At 44.2% G+C, this 27924-nt stretch overlaps 1 protein-coding gene across 1 annotated transcript in view; it reads left to right on the forward strand.

The window, feature by feature from the left end:
• Positions 1–27924, forward strand: part of NMU (neuromedin U) — a 542180-nt gene that overhangs the window by 512921 nt on the left and 1335 nt on the right. The window lies entirely within an intron of this gene.

Consider the following 27924-nt stretch of genomic DNA (forward strand, 5'->3'; position numbering starts at 1 on the left):
CATCCATCCACCGTCCCTTCCTTTCAGCCATCCATGCATTTTTTGCTCATCCATCCATCCACCCTTCCATATATACACAAACATATACATACAAACACACATGCAGGGAAAGGCTAGATAAAGGGTGATTGTTTCCAAGATAGAGGAGGTGTATTTTAACTTAAAGGCCGGCCTCGAACAAGCAAAGAAAGAGCGCAGCTCCCAGGCTCCTTCAAGGGAGTGTTAACCTGTTTCCGCGCTACCACACAGGCGTGCATGGGACAGTTTTTAAGACAGTTGAATGAGCAGCACAGGTCAGGTAATATGTTCCCTAACCTGGGCAGAGGAGTGTGTGGGGGTCGGGTAGAGCACTATGCCAGTGTAGGCCAGACTGGCACAAGATGAGTGTGTTTAGATGTCCTTTGAAGGTACACTTGGATTGAGAGGATCCATAATGCCCAAGAGCCTATGTGAAATTAAAGCGCTCTCCTCCTCATACCGCCATACCAAAAAAACATTACTGCTCATTAGTTTTATTACGTGTTACCCTTGATCCTTTCATTTGGGGAGGAAATTCTTGACCTTCCCTCTCACTGCACATCCCCACAACTATGTATGCCCATCCAGCCTGCTCCACCCTACAACCCCACATCCCCACAAAATGATTTTTTTAGTCATAATGTAAATTTTTCACTCCCTAGTTCGGTGGCTGTACCTTTGAGTCTTTAATGTGAAACAGCTTACCCTCCAAGCACCCTACACTAGTCTGTGTTTGGCTGTGTGTGATAATCCTTTGTGCACTCTGAAACCTTGTACATCGCCCTAATGCCATCGAGCACTTGATTTACTTAGGAGGTGCACTGTGCAGACTCACAGCGGGCACTGGAAACCTAAGCAGTGAATGGGTTTAAAAAGACACGTTTCTGAACAGAGCTTGGCTGAGGGGATGATACTGCAACTGGGTTTGTACTAGTGAGTGAGAATGCAGGGGGTGGGTGGACACAGGGGTCAGAGCAGAGGTGAGTAAATCTTCAACAGACATTGTCAGGGACAAGGAGGGGAGGGTGGGCATAGACTAGAGAGGGAAGGGTGACAGAGTAAAGCTGGGATTTTGGTGTCAGTGATTCAGTGGGCACAGGGGAGACAGAAGAGCTGTGAAGGGTAACGCTGTGATTGGGGATGTGTCTGTGAGTGAGTGGGCACAAGGGAAGGCTGACACGATAACGAACAGGGCTCAGAGGGGTAAAGATGGATTTGTGTGTCTGAGTTAAGGGGAAGCAGCGTGGTACAGACTGGGGAAGTCAAGTGAATCTAGAATGGACAGGGAAGACTCGAGGGAAGACTAGTATTGACGATTTGGGCACGTGGACTGTGTCAATAGGCCGGTGGGCATAGGAAGCGGACTGCATGGGTCCTGGCTTCCTCACATGTTCTAATGGGAAACTGAGCTGCAGTACCTACATTTCCCTGACAGAGGGCAGTGCTGCTAACTGAAAGAAAAGCGCGCTAGGCTTTCTGTGCATGAATGAGTCTGGATGGCAGGGGGAGGCGCACTCTCAAGTTGGAAATGCATGAATACTTCTACACTCTACAGATGTGCCTGGACCTACGGCTCGGACCTCAGATCTGGCTGCTGGTAGCTCATAAGCCCAGCCGAGCTCTGCAGTTCCACATCCTTACATTTGTTGAGCAACACATGTATTGTGTACCTAAATAGACATTGGGCTTTCATAGCACTATGCAGAGAACTGACACACCAATCCCAGCACACAGGGGCGGCTCTAGGCTCATGGCGGCCCTGGGCAGGAAGCGTATGTAAGGGGCCACAGAAGAGGGGGTTCGGGCGGGGCAGAGCCCCCTCCGGAGCTCAGGAGGGGGGGTCAGGGTGTTAGGAAGTGGAACAGAGCCAGAGGCAGCCATATCCCTGCCAGGGGTCGCCACGCAAATATGTATACATCCTCACAGGATTATTATATTAAGGATATATATTGGCGTGGAGGCCCCTGGGGTTTGGTGGCCCTGCGCAGGTGCACAGCTTGCACATGCCTAAGGCCGCCCCTGCAACACAGTTCTTTCTCTGAATGAATGAATTAATGAGGGTTTCAGTTACAGGGATGTTAAGAGTGGCTCGTCAAACAACACACAAACCCTGATATTTATTTGGGGTGTTTCTTTTTACAGCGCCCTGTTACCTCAAGATCTCCACAGAGTGCTTATGACTATTTCAAGAATTCATAAACAATAAAGCAAAAAACTCCCGGCTTACAGAAGTGTTACAGTATGCCACTCAAACAGTCTACTGCGTTGTTAAGGGAAATAAACATTTACCCTTGTATGAGGGGCAGCCACCAGAAACGTCGACTCTGCCTTTAGCTATAGAAGCCCACCAGACACTGAGACCACAGGCGTGCGTATGTATGTGGTGCTGGCCTTCAGGAGACCCCTCCACCAAAGATACAGTGGCACTAAATCTTTCAGCACTCTCTAGATACAGTGGCCGTTTTGGACTTCTCCAAGGGTGTGTCACTGAAGAGTCTTTTCCTAGGTGATGGTGGAAAGCGCAGCTAAACCATGGCGCTGTCTTTAGACTGGCTTTCACCTTGGGGATGCCCTGTAGGGGCTATCTCACAGGGAAAAACCAGGACGGGTTCCCAAGGCAAGCGCGGAGATACCCTTTTGGGGGTCGATTCTGGCGCTATATAAGAAACATAATAATAATAATAATATATATATATATATATATATATACAGGCCTTTAATAATGATAAAATTATATTGATAATTTCAAAGAGAAAAACTTCGGCAGGCTACGCCCCTCAGATTCGTCAAACTTGTTTTTTTAACTTGTTGAGCATCCCTAGGCTGATTACAAAGAAGATATTCAGTATTTATTTAGCCTGGTCTTGAATCATGCCAAATAACGTCCCAAGGGGACCCTGAAAAGGGGAGAGGACAAAAATCATGGGGGCTAAAGTGCAAAGAAGCATGGGAGCCTGTTCTTGTTTATTTGGGGGGTGGGGATTTCTTGCCAAATTTGCAGATCCGCCTGTAATCTTCGCCAAAAAAACCACGTTGTTGCCCTGGCGGAGTCCTTTGGGGACTCCAGGGCTAGGGGCTCAGGGTATCCCTACCATACCACTCTTTTTTTAATGCTTAAATGTGGGACTCTGGTGAAGCTGAGTCCCAAAATGGCTGCCAACACTTCCTGGTTTAAGTGTTGGCAGCCAATCAGATTTCAAAAGAGGGATTGAATCGGTGGAGGGTCTGCACCCCCAGATATACAAATTTGTTTTTTCCTAATATCTGTAAAACTACTGAACAGATTTATACCAGTTCAGAAAAAGCACACTTTCTGGACCAAGGGCTAGCCTTCTGCCAAATTTAGAGTAATTCCGTCCAGCGGTTCAGACTGTAGTCGTGTTCAAATTCCCTCTGGGAATTAACATAGGGAAAACATGTTCTGGACCCCCATTTTTCTTGCTCCCTGCTTGATGGATCACCTCGAAACTTTCAACATTGCAGCTGAACTGAGCATTATATTAGTTTTGAAAATTACATGAAGATTCGTCAAACTGCGCCAAAGATATAGGCATGTCATATGGAAACATAGTCCTCACCATAACTACCTACTGGCAACTGCAAGGGCCAAGGGAGCCACTCACAGCTGAGGTATGGTATGGCACCCCTTGCCAAAGCACTCGCTCTCCCCTTTCTGGGGAAGGATCCAGTATGTAGGCCTTGGAGTCTCAGAGACCTCTCTGAGAGATTCCACTGCATAAAGAGAGCCGCCTGCAACAGAGATAGGGAAGTGATACCACTTCCCCTGGGATCACAGCTTACTGGACTTTGGACGTTGCTGAGTGGGAAGTGAGTTCCAGGATTTAGCTGCCAGGTAGGAGAAGGAACTACCTCCCATGGTGGTTTTGTTGATGCGAGGTACAGTGGCAAGGGCTTGGTTGGAGGATCGAAGCTGACGGGACGGGGTGTAGAAGGACAGTCGTGTGTTGAGGCATTCGGGTCCAAGTTCGTAAAGTGCTTTGTGGGCGTGGGTTAGGAGGCGGAAAGTAATCCTCTTATTTACGGGGAGCCAGTGAAGGTTTTTCAGGTGACCAGAGATGTGTTCTTTGCGCGGGATGTCTAGTATGAGCCTGGCTGATGCGTTCTGGATGCGTTGGAGTTTTTTCTGGAGTTTAGCGGTGGTACCGGCGTATAGGGTGTTTCCGTAGTCCAGGCGGCTCGTGATCAGTGCGTGGGTGACCGTTTTTCTAGTTTCGGTGGGGATCCAGCGAAATGTTTTTTTGAGCATGCGAAGAATGTTGAAGCAGGATGATGAAACGGCGTTGGCTTGTCTGGTCATCGAGAGTGAGGAGTCCAGGATGACGCCCAGGTTTCGTGCGTGGTCCGTCGGGATGGGTGCTTTTCCAAGGGCCTCTGGCCACCAAGAGTCATCCCAGGCGGAGGGGGAGGTGCCTAAGATGAGGACTTCTGTTTTGTCTGAGTTCAGTTTCAGACGGCTGTGCTTCATCCACTCGGCTACTTCTTTCATTCCTTCGTGTAAGTTGGTTTTGGAGGTGTTAGGGTCTTTGATGAGTGAGAGGATCAGTTGAGTGTCGTCAGCGTAGGAGATGATGTTGAGATTGTGTTGGCGAGCGATGGCCGCAAGGGGGCTCATGTAAACGTTGAAGAGGGTGGGGCTGAGTGACGATCCTTGTGGCACGCCGCAGATGACTTCAGAGGCCTCAGACTTGAATGGTTGGAGGCGAACTCTCTGGGTTCTTCCGGTGAGGAACGAGGTGATCCATTCCAATGCTTTTCCTTGGATTCCGACTTTTCTGAGGCGCTGTAGAAGGGTGCTATGACAGACTGTGTCGAAGGCAGCGGAGAGGTCGAGGAGGATGAGGGCGACTGTGTCTCCATTGTCCAGTAGAGTTCGAATGTCGTCTGTTGCTGCGATAAGTGCGGTCTCAGTGCTGTGTTTGGCTCGGAAGCCGGACTGTGAGGAGTCGAGGGATTTGTTGGTTTCGAGGAAGATGGCGAGCTGGTCGTTGACAGCTTTTTCGATGACTTTGGCCGGGAATGGAAGAAGCGAGTAGTTTTTGAGTTCGGTGGGGTCAGCTGTGGGTTTTTTCAGAAGGGCGCTGAGTTCAGCGTGTTTCCAGCTTTCCGGGAAGGTGGCGGAGTTGAGGGAGCAGTTGATGACATCTCGGAGGTGTGGTGCTATGATGGAGTCTGCTTTGTTGAAGATGTGGTGAGGGCATGGGTCAGTTGGGGATCCTGAGTGGATGGAGTTCATCAGGCGGATGGTGTCCTCAGTGGAGATTGGGTTCCAGTCGTTAAGGATGTTCAAGGGGGGCGAAGGTTCTGTAGCAGGTTGGGTGGGATGGTCTCCGGGTCGGTTGTCGAAGCTGTTGTGGATGTCTGCGATTTTGTTGTGAAAGAAGGAAGCTAGGGAGTCGCAGAGGCCTTGGGAGGGGGTGATGTCGTTGGAGTTGGCTGATGGGTTGGTAAATTCTTTGACGATGTTGAATAATTCCTTGCTGTTGTGGGCGTTGATATCTAGTCGGTCTTTGAATGCGGCTTTCTTGGCAGACCGGATTAGTTGGTGGTGTGTGCGGGTGGCATTTTTGAAGGCGTCCCTGGTCCTGGTGCTGGAGTTTGGGTCTTTTTTCCAGGCCTTCTCGAGGGAGCGACAGAGTTTCTTCGATTTCTTAAGATCATCGTTGAACCAGGAGGCGTTTTTGCTGCCTAGTTTGATTTGACGTTTTTTCAACGGTGCTAGGATGTCGGCGCTGTTGGATAGCCATTGGGTGAGGTTAATGGCTGCTTGGTCGGGGTTTGAGGAGTGGGCGGGGGGGTTAAGAAGAAGCGATGAGGAGATCTGGTCGATGGTGATTTTGTTCCAGTTTCTTCGCAGGGTGGGTTGAGGATGGTTGTGGATTGTGGTCTTATTGTAGATAAAGTGAACGCAGCTGTGGTCCGTCCAATGAAGAGCTGTGGTGTGGCTGAATGAGACATGTTTGCTGGAGGTGAAGATGGGGTCGAGTGTGTGACCTGCAATGTGGGTGGGGGTAGTTACAAGTTGTTTGAGTCCGAGGTTGGCGAGATTGTCCAGAAGGGTGGTGGCGCTGCAGTCATTGCTCTTTTCAAGGTGAAAATTGAGGTCTCCTAATAGAATGTAGTCCTCGGAGGGGAGGGCGTGAGGGGTGATAAATTCAGTGATGTCGTCACTGAATTGTGCACGGGGTCCTGGAGGCCGGTAGAGGAGGGTGCCCCTGAGTGTGGTCTTGGGGTCGGTGTGGATCTGGAAGTGGAGGTGTTCGGCGCTGGCAAGGTTGACGTCTGAGCTGGTTGAGATGCGGATGGAGTTCTTATGGACGATAGCGATGCCTCCTCCTGTTTGCTTGATGCGGTCCTTACGGATGATCTTGTATCCTTCCAGGATGGCAATGGTGATGTCTGGGGCTGAAGAGGCATTCATCCAAGTTTCTGTTAGGAAGGCGACGTCCGGTGAGATGGTGTCTAGTAAATTCCAGAGGTCGATGGCGTGTCTGTGGACCGATCGGGTGTTGAGCAGGATGCATTTTAGGTGGTTGGTGTTAGGTCTCTGTTTGGTGTTGGTGGATGAGGAGTTTGTTTTGGTGCCGTCGAACTTGCAGGAGTTGCAAGAGAAGGGTCCATGGGTGTGTCCAGGAGCGGCTTGGACGCAGTTGGGGAAACGGCCGGGGTTAAGGGCTAGGAGGGTGGTGGCATCGTAAGTGATGCGAGTGGGCTGGGCCTTACGGGGACCAGGGGGTCTGGCGCTGGGCGCGGTCCAGGCGTGGACGGGCGTAGACGGGCTTACCTTTGGCGCACCTTCGGCGCGGCCGTAGCGCGTGGACGCTGCGCGTGGGGGCATTGGCCATAAATGGATGGTGGAGGGGGCGGAGCGTGGGAGGGTCAGCTGGGAGGCGGGGTCTGGGAGGAGACACGGGTGGAAGTAAACACACTCTGAAATGGCCGCCCGGTAATAAACCGAAACTGGGGCACAGCCGGAGCTCAACTCGATACAATGTTGCCAAAAGTATACAAAAATGCTTCTAAAGTCAATCCCTCAGCCGCTATGCAGTTCGTGGCTGTATGCAAATAGGATTAAAGTAATGTGGGCTAAGAACGATACCAGGCGCTGAGTAGTGCGCTGTAGCGGGGTGGCAGGCAGCAGGAATCAGGTCAGGCAAGGCAGGCAGCATAGAGAAGCTTCCGTCGTGAGAGCAGGGAGCAGGGGGAGCGACCGTGATGGAAGGAATCCAGACGGTCACAGGATAGGAGAGGACGGGGCGAGTGTAGTCGACAGTGTGTGGGAGGGTCAGCTGGGAGGCGGGGTCTGGGAGGAGACACGGGTGGAAGTAAACACACTCTGAAATGGCCGCCCGGTAATAAACCGAAACTGGGGCACAGCCGGAGCTCAACTCGATACAATGTTGCCAAAAGTATACAAAAATGCTTCTAAAGTCAATCCCTCAGCCGCTATGCAGTTCGTGGCTGTATGCAAATAGGATTAAAGTAATGTGGGCTAAGAACGATACCAGGCGCTGAGTAGTGCGCTGTAGCGGGGTGGCAGGCAGCAGGAATCAGGTCAGGCAAGGCAGGCAGCAAGGAGAAGCTTCCGTCGTGAGAGCAGGGAGCAGGGGGAGCGACCGTGATGGAAGGAATCCAGACGGTCACAGGATAGGAGAGGACGGGGCAAGTGTAGTCGACAGTGTGTGGGAGGGTCAGCTGGGAGGCGGGGTCTGGGAGGAGACACGGGTGGAAGTAAACACACTCTGAAATGGCCGCCCGGTAATAAACCGAAACTGGGGCACAGCCGGAGCTCAACTCGATACAATGTTGCCAAAAGTATACAAAAATGCTTCTAAAGTCAATCCCTCAGCCGCTATGCAGTTCGTGGCTGTATGCAAATAGGATTAAAGTAATGTGGGCTAAGAACGATACCAGGCGCTGAGTAGTGCGCTGTAGCGGGGTGGCAGGCAGCAGGAATCAGGTCAGGCAAGGCAGGCAGCAAGGAGAAGCTTCCGTCGTGAGAGCAGGGAGCAGGGGGAGCGACCGTGATGGAAGGAATCCAGACGGTCACAGGATAGGAGAGGACGGGGCGAGTGTAGTCGACAGTGTGTGGGAGGGTCAGCTGGGAGGCGGGGTCTGGGAGGAGACACGGGTGGAAGTAAACACACTCTGAAATGGCCGCCCGGTAATAAACCGAAACTGGGGCACAGCCGGAGCTCAACTCGATACAATGTTGCCAAAAGTATACAAAAATGCTTCTAAAGTCAATCCCTCAGCCGCTATGCAGTTCGTGGCTGTATGCAAATAGGATTAAAGTAATGTGGGCTAAGAACGATACCAGGCGCTGAGTAGTGCGCTGTAGCGGGGTGGCAGGCAGCAGGAATCAGGTCAGGCAAGGCAGGCAGCATAGAGAAGCTTCCGTCGTTCGGAGTGTGCTCATTTTCAAAAGTCAGCCTATGACAAAGGGCAGGAGCCCGAAACGCGTCGGCGTTTGATTCTTTAATTTGAAGTGCTGCTGGCGGTGCATGCACTTTGTTTGTGGCCACGAAATAAAATAGTGCAGAAGATTTCACCCGTGTGGGCTCCGTCTTCTTGAGGCAACTCTTTACGTTGGATATGAGCGGCGTGCCTAGCCGCGACGGAAGCCCCGCTGCTGCTGCGGACCCTGATGTCGCCACACTGTGTGTTTGCTGTTGGGACGAGGTGCTGCCTTTTCGGGACCAGTGAAAAGAACTGTGTGTCTTGCACCGTACAGACAAGCCACCCACTTGGGCAATTTGAGGGATTATGAATTATATGAGCACACGAGAAAACTCACTGGAGTGACACTTGAAACTACGGGTACTAGAAGGCTGAGAGAGCAGCCACGCCCACTCGGGCAGGTACTTGAGAAATGACGACGTTCGGAGTGTGCTCATTTTCAAAAGTCAGCCTATGACAAAGGGCAGGAGCCTTTGACTTTTTAATTTGAAGTGCTGCTGGCGGTGCATTCACTTTGTTTGTGGCCACGAAATAAAATAGTGCAGAAGATTTCACCTGTGTGGGCTCCGTCTTCTTGAGGCAACTCTTTACGTTGGATATATATATATATATATATATATATATATATATATATATATATATATATATATATATATATATATATATATATATTCCAACAAAATCGTTCGCACTTTGTACAAAGAACGACGTCCAGGCCAACAACTCGGTTCAAACAACTGGTGTTTTATTCACAGCCCACTCAACGCGTTTCGGGAACAACTTCCCTTGCTCACGAGTAAATGTGCCTGTTTACATTCCAGTTTAAAAGCATGTCATGTGATCAGGGTTGCAAAAAACATAATCAACAGACTACCGATGCATTAGTCATTTGGAGCTATGAAGACAGATTCACTTCATGTCGTCAGCAAATGACGGCGTGATTGAAAACGTGTCTTTAAATGTAACTGTTGCACGATCTTAGTACATTTAAACATTATTTCAAAAAATAAAATATTTGATCGCATGCACATATATGTGATTCAGCAAACATAAAATATACTTGAAATTAAAGTGAGGTATAAGCAGGACTGGTGGAATAGAACTCTCGTCCTCAGAACTTATATACAGCCTCATCAGTGCCTAAGCGTGTACGCCATCTCGGCACTGAACCTGTTTTTTGCCCTGGTAGGCTAAGTCGATAAGGTTTCTGGAGTTTTAACGTCATTGTGCTCCAGTGGGCATACATGTAACTATTGCACGATCATGGTACATTTAAACATTCTTTCACAAAATAGTACATTTGATCGCATTCACATATATGTGATTCAGCAAAAATATAATAAATTTGAAATTAAATTGAGGTATAGGCAGGACTGGTGGATTAGAACTCATGTCCTCTGAACTTATATACAGCCTCATCAGTGCCTAAGCGTTGTACGCCCTCTCGGCACATGAACCTGTTTTTAGCCCTGGTAGGCTCAGTGAATAAGGTTTCTGGGGTTTTAACGTCATTGTGCCCCAGTGGGCATGAAGTTTTGGTGCTTAATTTGAGTTAACTTTCATTATACAATTTAGCCCTAGTGGGCTCATGCCAGTTCCTGTGGCAATCTCAATCAACATGCTTCATGCGTCTTGGTTCACACACTCCTCTGCATGACCGCCTCCTCATTGTCTTAGTAAATCTACCTTGATTCATGCATTGTCTGCTGGTCACAACGTTCGTTTCATTGGCTCAAGATTTATATAATGCAACACTTGATTCAACTCGCCACAGAATCTCTGTCTTGATTGTGCTGTGTCTCACATTCTCCCAAAATTAATGATATCGGTACCTGTGGTGAAAATTAAAATTATACAGTGATTATCTACCACACAACCGTGAAAAATACACATTCATACCATTAAAATAAAAAGTTTTGAAGCAGCTGCATTTTATAAGCAGATATTGTCTTAAGTCCGTTTATCCTAGATGCACTCCAAGTGCCTCATCACAATTATGTCCTTGGGGTTGCATGGTGTGGTATTTAATGATAAATCTAGACTCCAGGCGTCTAAGTTCCTGTAATCTATTACCACCTCTCTCTCTTAGTGGTACCTGATCTAGTACCACCAATGAGAGGAGACTGCTGTTTCTCTGGTGGTGTGTGGCAAAGTGCCTTGCCCCTGTCTATTGCTGTCAAACTCAGAGGAGATAGCCAAAAAACTGCAAGTGCTGATAAAGTGCAGAACATGACACGTGCAATATATACAAATTCATAGGGAGAGGCATTTCATTCTCAACCTATACCTATTAAGGGCCGATACACCTGCCACACGGAATGTGCTGGCTACGTACTTGAGTGTACTTGCCATCTCAGTTACGTAGGAAGCACCAAGCTTCAAGTATACAACCGCATCTTTCAGCACTTAAGGGCCATTGTTAACACAGATCATAATTACCCAGTGGCCCGCCATTTCAATTTAGTACATAGTAACAATCTAAACAAGCATTTGCAAAGCAATAGGTCACGCATTGGGAAAGTTTGAGCTATTGGTATTGTAAATTACACATTTTTTATTTATGTGTTGGTTTTGAAAATAGCGAAATAGCTTTGTCATTTACAATGCCAATAGTTATAACTTTGGCAAATGTGACAACTATAGCATTTGTAATGCCATATGTGTTGTATTTACGTGACTTACATGTATTGATATTACAAATAACAATGGCTTTTATTTTTTTAATAATGAATACTTAAATAAAAGTTATTGTAATTTATAATGGCAATAGCTTAAACTTTTGTAAATAACTTGTGAAGATTATGTTCAGTGTATTTTATTGTGACGAAAATCTAAGAACAGAAGTGAAATATTAACATCTTTTTGTGACATTTGTAATAAAGCTTGAAACATTGAGAGAACATATTTGAACCAGTTGTTGTTGAATGGTTGCACAGATTGATGCTGTGGTGGCGCTGAGTGATGTTGTGGTGGCGAACGAGTGATGCTGTGGCATTCAGTGATGCTGTGGTAGCACATAGTGATGTTGTGGTGCCCCTGAGTGATGCTGTGGTGGGGCTGAGTGCTGTTGTATGCTATGCTATGTTTTGTTTTGCTATCCTATGTTTTGTTATGCTATGCTATGTTTTGCTATCCTATGCTTTGATTTGTTATGCTATGCTATGCTGTGTTTTGTTATGCTATGCTATGTTTTGTTATGCTATGCTATGTTTTGTTATGCTATGCTATGTTTTGCTATGCTATGTTATGCTATGCTTTGTTATGCTATGTTATGCTATGCTTTGTTATGCTATGCTGTGGTTTTCTATGCTATGCTTTGTTATGCTATGCTATGTTTTGTTATGCTATGCTGTTTTGTTGTGTTTTATTATGCTATGTTTTGTTTTGCTATGCTATGTTTTGTTGTGCTATGCTTTCTTATGCTATGTTTTGTTATGCTATGCTATGTTGTGTTGTGTTTAGTATGCTATGCTATGTTTTGCTATGCTATAATTTTTGTTTTGTTATGCTATGCTTTGGTATGCTATGTTTTGTTATGCTATGTTTTGTTGTGTTTTGTTATGCTATGGAATGTTTTGTGGTGTTTTGTTATGCTATTCTATGCTATGCATTAGGTTGTGCTATATGTTTTGTTATGCTATGCTTTGCTATGCTATGTTTTGTTATGCTATGTTATTTTATGCTATGCTATGTTTTGGTGTGTTTTGCTATTTTTGTTATGCTATGTGTTGTGTTTTGTTATGCTATGTTTTGTTTTGTTATGCTATGTTTTGTTTTGCTATCCTATGTTTTGTTCTCCTATGCTTTATTTTGCTATGCTATGTTTTGTTTTGTTTTGCTATCCTATGCTTTGTTTTGTTATGCCATGCTATGTTTTGTTGTGTTTTGTTATGCTATGTTTAGTTGTGTTTTGTTATGGTATGCTATGCTTTGTTATGCTATGCTTTGTTGTGTTTTGTTATGCTATGTTTTGTAATGCGATGCTATACTGTGTTTTTTTATGCTATGCTTTGTTTTGTTGTGTTTTGCTAAGCTATGCTATATTTTGTTATGATATGTTTTGTTGTTTTATTATGATATGTTTTGTTATGGTATGCTATGTTTTGTTTTGTTAAGCTATGCAATGTTTGGTAATGTTTTGTTATGCAATGCTATGTTTTGTTATGCTATGCTGTGTTTTTTGTGTTTTGTTATGCTATAATATGTTTTGTTGTGTTTTGCTATGCTATGCTTTATTTTTTTATGCTATGTTTTGTTATGCTATGCTATGTTTTGTTATGCTATGCTAAGTTCTGTTTTGTTATGCTATGTTTTGTTGTGTTTTGTTATGCTATGCTATGTTTTGTTATGCTATGCTATGTTGTGTTGTGTTTTGTTATGCTATGCTATGTATTATGTTATGCTATGTTTTGTTTTGTTATGCTGTGCTTTGTTATGCTATGCTATGTTTTGTGATGCTATGCTATGTTTTGTTATGCTATGCTATGCTTTGTTTTGTTATGCTATGTTTTATTATGCCTAGCTATGTTTTGTTATGCCATGTTTTGTTATGCTATACTATGTTTTGTTGTGCTATGCTATGTTTTGTTTTGCTATGCTATGTTTTGCTCTCCTGGTGTGTGGTTGTGTGCGTGGGGGATTGTGTGTGTGTGTGTGTGTGTTTGTGGGTGGGTGTGTGTGGGGGGTTGTGTGTGTGGGGGGGGTTTTGTGTGTGAGTCATCAGCCTCCTTGCCCTCCTAGTTATGCAGGTTATAGAGCTTAGCAAAGGCAGTGCAAAACAATGAAGCGGGTAACAAATATCCACTGAGTGATAAGTTACACACCAAGTGTAAATACACCAGATGTCACTTCTGGCAAAGATTTAAATGCGTTTTCTGTCCATGGGCAAGAACTGAAACATGTAAATAGCACAGAAGCTGCATGATTGGAAGTCGGGCATTCTGTCAGCCCTGTATTGCTGTTTGAAACCTGCAGAACAGCAAGTGTCGAAAGACCCCTGAATCCAACACCAACCCTTCAGATCCAGACACATGCAGGCAAGTGCAAAAGTTCTGACTCGAGTGACGGTCAGGGCGCCTTCTGCTGAGAATACATAGTTTGTGAACTGATGGCATTGCGGCTGTTTAGAGAGAACACAAATATTAAACCAGGCGAGGAGCATCACTAAACTCCATGCCACTCTCTCTGTCCCACGTGGGACCTGGGCCCAGACTATAAAGCTGCCTCAGGCCTAAGCCGTAAAGTAATTATTCAGCAACCTCCGGCCACCGCAGTCTGCACGTGTGTGATACCATGAGATTGTTGGTGAAGCCTTAAGAGAGCCTTTGAGGCACACATAACATTCACAGTCCGGCAGGCTGACTATTATTTCAACTATTATTTCAAAAATATGACAGCAGTATAATTAAGTGAGCAGCCCCAGTGTCCGGTGCGCAGGCTGCTACTGCTGCGAGTTCAGATAGTTAAGTTAACACTTACTGCAACAGTTAATAAACTAAAGAACTGCGAGTATTCTGTAGCAAACAGAAAGCATTTATGTAATTTGAAAAACACACTTACTGTATATATGCCGCTTTGCCATATCACCCTTCAGCAGAGCCGCTCTCTTCCTACTGCAGAGTACATCTTCCCGGCCACGCTGTCAGGACTCCACCTCCGTAAGTGATCTTTGAACAGATGTGAACTTTTCCAGTTCGATACTGGCAGAGTTATGAGGTTTCCCTTCACCTGAGAGAAACTATTTCAAACAGATTTACTCTTTCTGTTTGTTATATAAGGCAGCTCGCAAACAAGCTAGCGCGGAGCAGCGCCGATCTTCCTCAAAGCTTCCCACTTTCCGGCAGCAGGATGTGAGTGACGTCCCCCTCGAGTCGACACCTCACTGGCTGTGTCATTACTTCGGATCATGGGGTCATGACATCAGGCTATCATCAGCGGCGCTGCAGCGAGGAATCTGATGAAGTGAAGTTTGTTTATCCATGATCCCCGACACAGCCAGTAAAGCAAAGACTGGTGAGGGCAGGCCCTGCACTGTGTTGAAATGGTTTCAAGTGGTTGTTGGTTGCGCGGCCGCAGAGGGGGCCCCTTGAGCGCGGGGCCCCCCTGCACTGCGGGGGCTGTTGGGCCTGCGTTATGCCCCTGAACCTTAATGAGTACTGTTTCAGTGCTGTGACCAGCGCAAACACTAAATTGAGTAGAGTCTAAAAGATTGTTTATGTTGATGTAGGTACACAGCTGAGTATTCAACACCTTTTCCAGAATCTTGGCTGGCAGTTGGAGGCAGAAAATAGGTTGGTAGCTATTTGGATCTTCTGGGTCGATAGAGGGCTTTTTAGTGAGAGGCAGCATAACTGCCTTCTTCGAGGCCGATGGAAAAGTGCCTGAGGGACACCTACGTTGAAAATGCTCAGACAACGTTGTGGCAATGGTTTCAGCAACTAAGCCAGCCACTAAAGGGGGGCAAGGATCGTCTGGTGACCCTGATCTAGCGGCCTTAATCAGCTTGGTGACTTCACCGGGAGTAGGTGGATTAGAGAAGCTGAATTCAAGGCCTAAGTTGGTGACCAATGGAAGAGATGTGTCCACCAGAAGAACAGAAGAAAGTATCAAAACATCCTCAACCTTAAGACGAAAGGCAGTGGCTACTAAATGGCAAAAGGATTGATTGCATTCTTTTGGCAGGGGGCAATGACAGAAGTGAGTTTTTTGGCAGTAGAGAATAGTTAATTAGTGGAATTTGCTGCAAGTTCGATCTTGCTGGTAAAATAAGCTCATTTTGCCTTGCGAATAGAGGCCTTATACCTAGACAGGCAAATCCTGTAATTGTCTCTTTCCTTACTGCAGTAAATTTTACGCCAGCATCTGTCGTCCCTTCTACAAGCCTGTTTCAAGGTCCTGACCTCCTCGGAGAACCAAGGAGCAGTAGTGCAGCACCTTTTATTTTTAATGGTATAAGCAGGACCACTCAAGGGTCTGTGATATGACTGGTTGCAGGAGATGTTGAAAAAGATAGCACTGTGATTGGACTAGGTAAGAAAAAATATAGAGAAGGAATTTAGTGAGGGATTGTTAGAGAAAATTCCATCAAGAATGTGCCCCCAAAGCAAAGTCTGTATGCTATTCCGTGGCGGCATTGCCGCTACGTAAAGGCATCTGCTTTTGGCCATCCTAATATGGCTGGCGTTGTCTGATAGACATCGCCAACATATTAGACCTTTTCCGCCGCGACCGCGGTGGAAAAGCGGCAGACGGACTTCCCCTCCGCCACGGTCCCCCCGCCATTGTGATAAGGCGGGGGGAAAATAGGTGGCGGACGGGCTAGGATGGTGGACGGATCGCCACCGCCTGCATGGCGGTGGCGATCCGTCCGCCATCCTAATTGACCCCATAGAGACACTGTGTCAAGGTCGGCCAACACCTCAAAATGAAAATTGAAGTCCTCCCAGCTCCAAAAAATCTTCCTGTGCAATTTCATCCTCAATGAGACTGCTGAACTCCTGAGCAAATGGCCAAGAGTACGGTAAAGTAGTAAACCCCTAAATGACTGCTTAGGTGATAATTGAACACTAAATAATGCTACTTCGCAGAGTGGTGACTTGATGGGAGTCAAATTCACCGCATAATCAGACCTAAATAAAATGGCAATGCCTTTTCTCCGCTTGCCTTCTCGATCAAACCTACGGAAACATTAGCCCTGGGGTGTGGGAGTCACGAAAAAAGAGAAAATTCTGCCCCATGTATGATAAGGGATCTAGTATTGATAAGTGCACAGGACACCTGTAGGCTATTCAAAGTAGTATACTATACACAGAGTCTCCACGGGTCTACAAACAATAAATCTACCTTAAAAAGACAATAATCAGAAAAAGCCAGGAAGACAAGTGTAAATAAGCAAGAAAGGCTCCTTAGGAATAAGGATACCCATCAGTCACCATTCGATACTGCCCTAGTCATCAGCTGGGACTCCTTTTGGCATTTCCATTGTGAGTCACAACTGATGTTAGTCAGGACTCGGTAGAAATGTCCTGCATCAAATCATGAAACACTGGGTAACCCTATTGATGTTAAATGATGGTGATGAATGATGGGTAAAAAGAATTGCAGTGCGTGAAATGTGTGTCAAAAAAATGAGTGGCTTAAAATTGGGTAAGTGAGAGAAGCCTAGCCTATATTATTAACGGTCAGATGCTCAAAATTAAAAACAGTGCAAAACAAGGCAGCTCTAACAAATACCTGCCAGAATGGTTATTAGGTCAACATGATTCGGCAGTACACAAGGACACTCCTATCCTCTGCCTTGTTCAAGACCTCTAAAAAGTTATTGCTACTGCAATGTAAACACAAACATCAAATCAGTGTAGAAAGAAAAGAAATCATTTTACCTGGAGTTCTAGGTGTCTGATCAACTCCTTCTGGGTGTGGACTATTTGGCCACTGTAAAATACACATTTATGATTGATTGGCTTAATTGGTTACATGTCAATATGGGTGAACAACTGCAGGTGTCTCTACATGTAGACATCCTAATTTGGCATAGTTACCATGTACAATTGTTTCATCACTGGAAACATCAGGTAATTTAACTGTTTGCAGCTCAGGGAGAAGAAGCACAGCGCTATTAAAATCAAAGAAAACATGCACATAACAAAGTGAAGTGACCTGCTTCATCTGATAAGTCTGTGCATGTCTGAAAAACATACTCTCCTTGACAATGATTGTTCTCTTCATTTATAAACATTAATGGTCCTTGTGTTGTCATTATCCATCAATATTATTGTTGTAATAAAACTGAAAAACAGAGAAATGTCTTTAAGGACTACATGTCCCTTGTCCAAAATCTGCCATCGATATATTAGCAAGATGTATTTCTGTATAACGCACAGACGATAGAAGATGTCACGGTAAATCGTCAAACCTCACAAATGGTTCCAGCCTGTTAGGTAATAACCCGGTATCATTCTCTTATATCGGATGTTCAATTTGTGAGTGAGTAATGAACATACTGAAATTTTATCCATTATCGTCCATGTAACACAGTCAACACACCAAAAGGTGTTACACAGAATGTCCTCGCAGTATGCCAAACAGTGTAGCGCATGGTGACACATCTTATATATAGGCTTTATCAAATATATGGCCCTCGATTAGAGTCACAGGGGCCCCCTCGATAGTAATGCTTGGCTCACAGATCAGTCTGTTCTAATAGGAACCGGAAATGTTGGTACGAAAAAGTCGCCATCAGGGTTGCAGCTTCAAAAATAATACCTCACTCATCTCAATACTCTCTCGCACTATGACACATGGCTCACCTCTCCGTCGGTACTCCAAGAAATCTACTGAACCATCTCGGGGAGGTGACCGGTAGCGTTTATCCACCATCTTTATCCTGGCTCCCCTTGCTTACAGGACATGTGGTGCGCCAGCCGATCACATGATTGCAACCTACATGCCAGGGAGTCTGGGAAATTGAGTTTTTCCCTGTTATATGGAAATAACCGTGTGTGAATATGGGCTCGTAAAATGCAATGTAATTTTATCTTCATGGTTTTGTCAATCACTGTTAATCTGCTCAAGAGGTAGATCGTAATATGATCCAATCCCACCTATTTTTGATCAGAGTAGAAGAATACTAAGCCCCACATGTCGGTAAACACATCCATGTAGAAACTTTATTAACAAATAAGTTGATGGTTATATAGGGACATATTCTGTACTAATGGAACAGTATTCCTATAAACCTAGTATCAACCCTACAACTGAGTAGGAATGCTATAATCTGAGTATACCACATGGCATACCTGATTCAAGATGGCCCCTCACACAGTGAGGCCGAGAGCAAAGCAACTTCCAAAACGGAGGGATGGTCAGCCTACAAGATAATCAATCAGGAAACGGAGTCGTCAGGTAAGCAAACACAGACAGCAGCACTTAGCTGCATGGACGCGCTCTGCGCCCTTGTAAGTGGAGCTCCATGGGTGCGGGCAGGGCCAGAGGCGTAGCCTGCTCACGCTTCGATGCAATTTTTAAAATAAGCGGGGAAAGTAAATTAGTAAACTACGATCCAGTAACTCCTGGAGTCGGTCTCAGGCTACCCTGGAGACTGGTTCTACTGGCGAAAGTAAAGTAAACTAAAAGAAAAGTGAGAAATACAACACATAAACACAGTAAAAACGGGCTAACGCCCGATTCAAGATGGCCCCCCACAGTTAGGCTGAAAGGGAGGCAGGGTGGTCAGCCTCCAAGGAAAGCAATCAGCAAATGGAGCTGTGAGGTAAGCGAACACAGATAGCAGAACTCAGCTGCGCGGACACGCTCTGCGCCCTTGTAAGTAGTGCTCCATGGCAGCGACGGCTCGTGGAGGGAGTTACGGTGGGGCAGGAGGGTGGGGAGGGGGAGGGGCAGGGTGGAGGTTGCTAAAAACTGGCATATGGATAATTGCAGGTAAGTAAACAATGTAATTAATAAAACGAATTTCGTAGTGCGCCTTGCATCGCAAAATGCAATGCAGTGCGAGCTACGAAATTCGTTTTATTAATTAAATTGTTTACTTACCTGCAATTATCCATATGCCGGTTTTTAGCAACCTCCACCCTGCCCCTCCCCACCCTCCTGCCCCACCGTAACTCCCTCCACGAGCCGTCGCTGCTCCATGGGCAGGGCCAGAGGTGTGAATTTCTCGAGTTTCTGAGTGATTTTTAAAATATGTGGGGAAAGTAAATCAGCGAACTTGGGTCCAGCAAACCTTGGAGCCAGTTCCAGGCTACCCTGAAGATTGGGTACCACTGGCGAAAGTAAAGCAAACTAAAAGAAAAGTGAGAAATGCAGCACATAAAACAAACTCACCTCTTTCTAATGTTGTCTCTTCCAAGTTAAGAGCGGTTCCCCGTTTAAATATCGATGTAAAAATATAGACATACACAAATATTGAAGCAAAAATATAGAATACAAAAAACTCGACTCCCTATACTTAAACAGGTTAGTATAATAATAGCGAAACAAAAATATCAAAGTAAAAAATATAGATGTAAAAAATATCAATTTAAAATTATATATAACTTAAATAAAATACATCACATATTATTAATGTTTTCAAGAAAATTAATTACATTTAATATATATTTTGAATAAATATAACAAATAAACTTAATTTAGAAAAATAAAAACACTCAAGCATAAAAATGTATACATATACATATATTTACTTAAATATAATTTATAAACTATTATCTTTATTTTATTTATTAACTTTTTAAAATATATACAAATAAAATATATACATACATCAATAATTTAAAATAAAATAAAACATTCTATAATTAATTAAAACATTAAAGTATTAAAATAAAAATAATACATTTCGCAACACAATTAATACAACAGTAGGGAAAATGTTGAATAGCGGAGGGGTGAAAATTAGTATTCCCACTCCAGTGAGTGCAACAGCAGGGAAAGTGTTGGATAGCGGAGGGGTAAGAATTACTATTCCCACTCCAGCGAATTCAACAGCAGGGAAGTGCTGGATGGCGGAGGGGTAAGAATTTGTATTCCCACTCCAAAGAGTGCAACAGCAGGGAAAGTGTTGGATAGCGAAGGGGTAAAAATTACTATTCCCACTCCAGTAAATGCAGCAGTAGGGAAAGTGCTGGATAGCGGAGGGGTAAAAATTACTTTTTCCACTCCAGTGAGTGCAACAGCAGGGAAAGTGTTGGATAGCAGAGGTGTAAAAATTACTATTCCCACTCCAGTGAGTGCAACAGCAGGGAAAGTTTTGGATAGCGAAGAGGTAAAAATTACTATTCCCACTCCAGTGAGTGCAAAAGTAGAAAAAGAATTAGATAGCGGAGGGGTAAAAATTACTATTCACACTCCAGTGAATGCAACAGTAGGGAAAGTGCTGGATAGCAGAGGGGTAAAAAATGACTATTCCCACTCCAGTGAGTGCAACAGTAGGGAAAGTGTGGAATACCACACCAATAACAAAATAAATTTTTATTAAATTTCACATCCATAATTATCATAATTAATATTACATTTTAAATATATATTTTTTTAAACATTCGTTCATTACACACTCTTTAACACTATAATATCTACAACACAAACGTAAAATTAGTTACACAATTCAAATTATTAATTACTAAATAATTCATTTAAATTAATTAACATATAATTAATAATTCATCAATAAAAATAAATTACTTCCCACCCTTCTCACCATTTACACCTATAAACACCACAACACACACCTAAAATTAATCAAACAATGATGATAATTATTTACGTGCGTTCGTTGTAAAGCTTTATTCGAGATATATACTCATAAAAGCACAAACATACATTTAAAAATACATATTAGGTAAAATCAGTATTTCATACATGTAAATACTTTTAAAACAGTTGTGCAAGCTTTAACAATAAAAAGGTTGTTTAAACTTTAAAGCAAATATCAGATTGTATTAAAAGATATAGCCCTCCGCCTAATGGACCATGCCCACCCCAAATACTTTGCTGTTCCCAGTACAATAGGCATGTTAGTGGATGTACAGATGATTCTTAGCCCCTCAACACCACTAGATGCCCCAAGGTTTCGACAAACTGGGGCCAGCCATACTCTCCTCTGGATAGCATAGGCCTCACACAAAAATAAAAAGTGGCCTATGCTTTCATTAGTTGCACCACACACCGGGCAGCATGAGGTATTCGAGCTCCGCCATCTACCCATCAAGGATCTCAGGGGAAGGGAACCAGACCTTAACTGGAAAAATAACTTCCTGTCCATTGGGACAGTAATACTGTCCTAATAATGTTCTAATACAGGTCTCATTTTAATTTCCAGAAATCTCCCCCCCCATTGTATCAAATTTTGTACTTCTCCAGAGTCTTCCATCTATGTAGTCCCAATACATGGTCTTAATGGTGTTTTTACTTGGAAATACTTCCCCAGATGGGTTATCCCAGAGATTAGGGAGGCCGAGCTCACCCAAAACAACCCTGAGTTTCTTCAACCATGGTATTTTGTGGAAGGTGTCAGCTTTAATTAAGGCTAGAAACCCGTCGGCATAATGCCGAATCTCTGGGGTAGTCCAGAGGCGTCTCCAATAGAGAATAGGCCGTAGTCGAGCTCGGTCGCCAACAGATCTCCTCCCTAGATCGAGACCGAGCGGGATTAATGGCGCACTCTGGGGAAGCCCCGTAATTCCCCGTAAAAACCTATTCTCTGATGCTTGCAAGGGAAGAAGCCTCTCAAAACCCCACACTTCTGCCCCATATAGGGCTGACCCTATAGCTTTGGCATCGTATACGACAAGAACCGGTTTTATAGGCTTGGTTTTTGATTTTGTTTGCTCCACCCGAAGTGCCCCTGAGATCTGCTGATGCCTCAGGACCGCCTTTCCTATATGGTGAGACCAACCTGGCTTACTTGATATCTCAACCCCAAGATAGGTAAAAACACTAACTACCTCGAGCTCACTGTTGTTCAGAAATATCCTTGGGCGAGGTCTACGCCTTTGGGAAAAAGCCATCAGCTTGGTCTTGCCAACATTAACTTCAAGGCCATGCTCCCCACAAAAAACATCAAATATATTTAGAGCACGCTGCAATCCAGCCGGAGTTTTGGACAAAATTAAAGTATCGTCAGCGAACATCGAGATCGGGACCCTGAGGCCCGCTAACGAAGGTGCATCTACACTTGCGTCCAGCATCCTACCCACAATTCCATTAATAAATAGGGAAAAGAGCAAGGGTGCCATTGCACATCCCTGTCGTACCCCCCGTTCGACCGGGAAGTCGACAGAAGATTCCCCATTCAGCCCCCACTGGACTTTGGCAAAGTTACACTCGTGCAACCTCATGATCAAAGTGAGCAACTCGGGTGGGACCCCCATTCTGCTCAAAACTGTCCAGAGTTTGCTCCTTGGGACCAGGTCGAAGGCAGCCCGCAAGTCGACAAAGGCGACATATAGACTGCCCTCGCCAAGCAACACCGTCCCCCACCGCAACATGGTGAAACGGAATACTTGGTCTACCGTGCTGGTCGCCCGCCGGAAACCTGCCTGGTAGGGGGACAGAGCATTGTTCTCCTCTACCCAGTCCATCAGTTTGTTTACCACCATCTTCCCTACCACTTTTTGGACAGTGGCAATCAAACTTATTGGCCTATAATTGGCCGAGAGTGACCGATCACCTTTCTTATAGATGGGTATGATTATTGCTCCCTTCCATGTTTCTGGGATTGCAGCCCCCTTTGCAATGGCATTTCCCAGTAGGGTCACATACCTGGCCCACCGTACTTTATCATTTTTAAATACATCGGAGGGTATCCCATCTAAACCCGGTGCCCTACCCCCATGTAAGGAACAAATTACTAATTCTGCTTCTTTAGGAGAAAATAAACTTTCAATACAAAATACAGCTGGAATTGCTTCCGCAGCCACGACTTTCTTAGTCTCTGCGTACTGGGTTTAAAATACTCCACCCAGGCCGCCTCATCAACATTTTTATCTGGTTTATTTGGGATGCCACCTCTACCCCACTTCACAATTTTCCAGAAAAGCCTGGAATCCTAGGCTCCCAAGGCCTCCAGCAATTCATCCAAGTACTCTTCATCCCATTTTTTCTTAGCCAGGCGAACACTAACATTGTAGTGCTTCCTGGCTGCACCAATCACAACCCTATCCCTACTTCTAATTGCTCTACCCAAAGCTAATCTGGCTGCCCTACACTGCTTATTGAACCACCTAGCCGGTTTTGGTAGGACTTTCCTATTTGCCTTAGAAGGTCTCATAAAATGTGGTTTTAAAAGGGAAAAAAACTTGTTGTGTATGTCTGTGGTTACCCTGGACCCAGGGATTATGGGGCTTGCTGTCTTCATGGCGGCGATTGCAGTATCCACCTCTGAACTTATATAGTCCATAGATTCTGCATTCGCCAGCACGCTTGGCCATTTAAGTCTACGCATATCATTAGCCATAACAGGTAATACTCCATCACGAGGTTGCGGATTGCCTGACATGGGAGTCCACCAATTGTGGGTGACACAGAGGGGATTGTGATCACTTTCCAATCTACCCTCAATTTCCATATCACATACCCCCTGCCATAAATTAAGGCTACAAATAACATAGTCTATTCTACTTTTGTTATGGCCATTGTCAAATTTACAAACACCTTCCTGGTCACCCTTAGTCCTTCCATTTAGGGCCCTCAGCCCATATTCCAGGCACATAGCATTTAATAGCAATATATCCTTCCTCCACCGTTTGACCAGAACCAAGTTTAGAGTCAGGACACCCCATTGGATGTCTTCCTCTTGCCCTAATGGATTTTCCGTGTTATCCAACGGTTCAAAGGTCCTATTGAGATCACCAGCCACTACCACTCTGTTTCCCAGGGACTGTGATAATTATTTAATATTTAATTAAAATTATTTAACAACGAATTATCAAACAATTATTAATAAATACATTTACACATTTAACTCTATAACATCACAATTATACAAATATGAATAAATATAAATTATTCAACAAATGTCATATAATTAAATTACTATTCCCCTATAAACCCACAATCAGCTATGGAACTAAAAACACAAAATTCAATTAAAAACATTATTAACTTTTAAAAATGTTAACACAAATAATAAAAATACAGACAATTCTCATACAAAAAACACAAACATCACACATATAAAATATATACTAAAATACATAACATTAATAAAAAACGATATTTTTAATAACTATATTTTTACGAACGATATTTACCACTTCGATGTTTTTTCAATCAATATTACTTACCTAAAAATCGATATTCTTGACCACAATATTTTTTCTGTTGATATTTCTGACCCACGATATTTTTACCTTAATATTTGTGTAAATCTATATTTTTACATCGATATTTTGGCTTTACACCTTAAGAGCATGGGTGTGGCTATGATTGAAAAAATGAACAATCGCCAAAGATCTCCAGGGTCCTGTGGGATTTTCTTTCCCTGCTTGTGCTGCTTAGAGAGGTGAGGCTTGATCGACCCTCCAGAAGATGGTGCCAAATTTCTTTTTTTTTTTTGCCCTTTTATATTGTGCAAACTCGGCCAGAAGGTTTTGGAGTTACATTTCACTAGAACTCATTCATTTTTTGTAGGCACAGGGAGATCACATGATTTTCCCAGAGTCACAGGATGTTGAGCTGACACCGAGACTTGAACCTGGTTTCTCAGCTCCAAAGTTGGCAGGTCTGGTCGTCCTGAGGGTGGGATGAGCATCTACAACAGTGGGGGCCACCACCATCCAAAAATTCCTGGTGGTCATTTAGTTGGGTTCCTGCTAGAGATTGGCTCTACCATTCAAATACAGTGTGCGGCCTTGAATATGACACTCGAGGCATGGTTTGTTAGTGTACCACAGCATGCAGTCGAATCTGCTGAGTGCTGCCCACTGTAAAATGTGTTTCTCTGCTCTCTTGCTTTCCTTTTCTCTTGCTCTCTTCCTATCTCTCTTACTGCCTGTTTCCGCTTCCAGTGTCTTTCTCTATTTAGGTTTCTTTCATTTCATTCGGAAATGTAAAAGTAAATAATCTTCTTAAGCCTTCCGACTGTCTCTGTCATCCCTGTGCCCTCTTTACAACGTATTACCTTTCCATTCACTACTGTGGCTGTTTTGCTTTCACTAGAGATTTGGTGACCTGCTAAAAAGTTAAAATCCGATCTGGTATATCAACACTTTTCTCATTTATTGCAACGGGTCATTAACTATTTCAATGCCATCAAATAGCAAAGTGTGAAATGGTATGTAAATTTGAAAACAGTACATAATGCTCAACATTTGCTGCTTTAATATTTCACATCCCTCTCTGCCCATTATCTTCCATTCCTCTCTCTATGGTTACGGTTGGGGTTTGGTATTGGTGTTTATGTACGACTGTATGTTCACGTACATTATGAATGTTTTACGAATGTATGCATTATCTGTAACTAAGTATGCATGCATGTGTACGTGTATTTTGGATTTGTTATAATGTTACTGCGGCTACTTTACAACATTGAAAGTTTCTAGGATGCTCTTGCAGACATTTGAGGATGGCTGAAACCCCAGGCAATTTCCACTACTACCTTGGGCACGTTACTGAATTAACTCTCACTTGGCGTCCCTGCAGCAGACATCAGCCACCATTTTTCTAAGACCTGGGTAGCTACTGTCTGTTCCCTTATAGTTATTATGCAGTGTTACCTCTGCAGTAACAAAGCATTAGCAAACACTGTGCATATCATGCACATTTTAGACAATTAAATATATTGTTTGAAGGTAAAGAAAGGAACAAGGAAATGTTTGATTTCAAAGGGTGCACTTCTGAAATAAAAAGTACTGAGGGACATTATTGTACAATAATTTTTTTATTATATTGCAACTTATACAATTTCTAAAAATGCAATCGTTGTAATGGTATTTTTGTGTAAATACAAAAGTACTACCAGAAGGCCTTGTCAGAGCGTCTGATTCACGTTGCCATTCATGTGCATTGATATTGCAATATAAAACAGTGGCTTTTAGTGACATATAGTTTACAAATATATTTTATAAATGTAAATACATCTGATGATACGGTAATGGTCACTTTGAAGGTCATTTCCTCCGACTACTATAACAATAATGTTCTGATAAAATGATTGATGCATATGTCGTCTTCAGTGAAACCATCATGGCAGTTTGATCCACATGTGGGATTCCTATAAGCAGTCTCAAAAGAGACTCCAAAGAATGAATGAGCATGGAATATTACTTTCTCTCACAACCTCTGAGAATATCTGCACTTCAAATTAACCCAGAGGTGATTCTGTTCAGTGTGGCCGGCAATCAAGGTATATTAAACACCCCTGGCCTATCTGTGCAGCACCACTATGACACTGAGCAGCCCTTAACTTTGACCAGCATTCTTGTCAGGCTAGGACAATGAGGATAAGAGAACTCTGTAATATGACTATGGTCTCTGTTTCTAAGGATCATTCAAAACTGCAGTTAATAAATACATCATCTGCCTCTCAAATACAGACCACGTTAGCTGCTTGTTGACCAAACATGTTGTTTCCAATAAACATAGCATGGGCTTTGGGTCCGCCCTTGCTTTTGACTAGAGGGCAAATGGTTCGATTTTGACTGCACTTACGCGCATAACCAGCTGCTTTCTGCCCTAAAGAAGAAACCCAAAGTTCAGGAAGAGGTTAGAAGTTGTAGATCCATATATTCGGGTACTCTCGGAATAAGGTGGAAGGCTAATAGAGAAGAAGATGTTTCCTCTCTATTACAAGCAAACGAGCTGAAGGACATGAAGACATTTTGGGCAGCAGTTAATCGCAACTATTTTGAGAAAGTCAAATTCTCTATTATTAACACAGTGATCCCCCTGAGCTCTGGGTCTCCCGTTTTACGAAGCATTGTGAGGGCCCTGCTACAGAGACTTCAGATCGTTCCACCAACGACCTAGCTGGGCCACCCTTAGGTTTCCCTGCACACTCCCAGTCTCTGGTGAAATCCTCTGCTGCCCCAGAGATAAAATTGACTGAGGTCCTGCTGGCAAAAGCTAGTTGCCCTGTTGGGCATGTTCCAGGCCCAGGTGGGATACCTTCCGACATGTTCAAGGCCAATACGTCATTATGGGCCCCTTCTTGACCAATGTCCTCAGTGAAGCCGTAGTGATTGGCCCACCTAAAGGTTGGCCCCATGCCATTATTATTCCGATATTCAAAAAGGGCTTGAAGGCGACTCGCAGCGCTTCCACCCCATATCGCTGATTAACACAACTGCTAAAATCATGGGACATATTTTGTTGGATCGCCCCTAGACATGGGCCAAATAATATAATGTGCTTTCAAAGGTCCAATGTGGCTTCTGGCCAGTTCTAGGTACTGTGGAGCAGTCTCTCAATGTATACCTGTTTATAAGTAAACACACAGTGGCTAGGAAGGGTAAGCGGTACCTGGCCTTTATGGACCTGCTCTGCTTTTGACTCTGTTAATAGGTCCAAGCTCTGGAGCATGTTGACTGATATGGGGGTCGACCAGTACATTGTCAGTTTCCTTAGAGAGCTTCACAATGTGGATATGGCCCGGGTGGAGGGACAACTTCAGCCTTTAATCATGCGAGGGGCATACGCCAGGGCTGTGTTTTGGCCCCATTCTTATTTACATTGTATATAAATGATCTGGAGGAAAATCTGCTTGAACTCTGGGCTAACTGCCCCCGCATAGGTGACCGCAGTGCATGCACATGTATCATGAGGCATGTATGTATGCTTATGCCGTGACAAGCGTGGGTGCATGCGTCACGATGCATAGTGGCCATCTTGGAATAGATTTATTTTAATATGGCTTCCCTAGAGAGGAAACCCAATCAAAGATTGCAGGACATGTGTGCCTTCGCATCCTAACAT

Source organism: Lissotriton vulgaris, chromosome 3_1 (assembly GCF_964263255.1).
Source record: "Lissotriton vulgaris chromosome 3_1, aLisVul1.2, whole genome shotgun sequence".
In the NCBI taxonomy this organism is placed as follows: domain Eukaryota; kingdom Metazoa; phylum Chordata; class Amphibia; order Caudata; family Salamandridae; genus Lissotriton; species Lissotriton vulgaris.